This window comes from Leptonychotes weddellii, chromosome 14 (genome assembly GCF_054177405.1).
Source record: "Leptonychotes weddellii isolate Sample4059 chromosome 14, ASM5417740v2, whole genome shotgun sequence".
Taxonomy (NCBI): domain Eukaryota; kingdom Metazoa; phylum Chordata; class Mammalia; order Carnivora; family Phocidae; genus Leptonychotes; species Leptonychotes weddellii.
Window position 1 is genome coordinate 21,557,426 of NC_138382.1, and position 1,646 is coordinate 21,559,071.

Sequence of the window (1,646 nt, forward strand, 5' to 3'; positions counted from 1 at the left end):
ACTGAGGTCCTCAGCAACTTGAGCCCACCCGTAGCTCCCTGCCACACGGTTCTCTTCAGAGGTACTCTCACAACACACAGCCTGCTTTTTTGAGCCAGCAAGGGAGAGAAATCTTTGATGGGAGCATGGACTTACGCCCTCTTTTTAGAGCTTTCCCCTGATTAAGTCGGGCCTCTCTGGGATAAACCCTCTTTTGATTGCATAAAAACCAACCGATTTGGCCCCTTAATCACACCTTAATTATAAAATCCCTTTTGCCCATTCTGTAGGGGTGGAGACTACATAAAGACATGAACAGTAATGAGGAAGAAAATCATACCTGGAATTCTATTCTACTGCTAATTTAGGGCAGGAACTGGAACTTTTCTTCTGTGAAGGGTCAAATAATAAATTTTTCAGGCTTCGTGGCCAGATGGTTTTTGTCACAACCATCCACCTCTGCTGCTGTCCCAGGAAAACTGCCACAGACAGTGTATAAATGAATGGGCGTGGCTATGTTCCAATAAAGCTATTTACAAAAACAGGTGGCAGGCCACATTTAGTCAGTGGGCTACAGTCTGCCAACCTCTGATGTTCTGATATACTTTTCCCTCTTTAAAAACACCACCCCACACAATGCCACGGTACTTACGACACTGTCTTATAATCTGCTGGGCTGGAGTCCTGTCTTATGAGCACTGTAAGAATAATGATCTAAAAATCTGTCCATGCATTTCTTATAGAGCCATCCTGAGGACATTTTCATTACGTCTCTCAATAATTCCTACCGTGAAGCTCCATGTGAAGAACTTTCTTTGGAACTTAGTGGCAACAGAAGTTTTGCTTCCCCTGACTAACTGGTTTTTTTTTTCTATTAAAAAAATTATATAACTCACCATATTTCCCTTTTTGTGTGGCTTCCAGGAAGCTCAGAGTCTAACTTGAAACTCCATTGTCACAACTATTAAGACCTGACAGATTGCGTATTGTGCTTATCCGCCCACACATTGGTATTTTATCCTTATTTTAATTTTCTGTGTCTCTCTATTTTACTATTATTTTATTGTATAAATGTGAAATAACATTGAGTAAAAATATGAAATTCTATACCATGGGCTCAAAGGAACACTGAATTTGTATTAATAATAGCTCCAAATTAGAAAGAGCCCACATATCCATCAAGAGGAGAGCTAATGAATTGTGATATCACCATATAATGGAATTTTACACAGAAACAAAAAGATCCAACTGCTGACACATACTACAACATGGAAGGACCCCAACAGACATCACACTGATTAGAAGAAGCCAGACACAAAAGAGTAAATACAGTACGATTCCATTTATACCAAGTCCAAAAATAGGCAAAACAAATCAAAGGTATTGAAAGTCAAAACATGATTGCTGTGGGGCAGGGGCGATTTTCTGGGAAGTGGCAAGAGGAAATCTTGTGGGGTGCTGGAAACACTCTGTATCTGGACTGAACTGTTGTCATGGAGAGCAGACATATGTAAAAATCATTGAGGTGTAGACTTAGGATCAGTAAACTTTATGCACTTTACTATATATAGATACAAGCTGCCCCCCAAAGAGAACCGCTAATAATGCAGCGTCTTGCTTAGCTCTCTTCCACGTCTATGCCCTGGTGTCTATTGGAAAAGAACTTC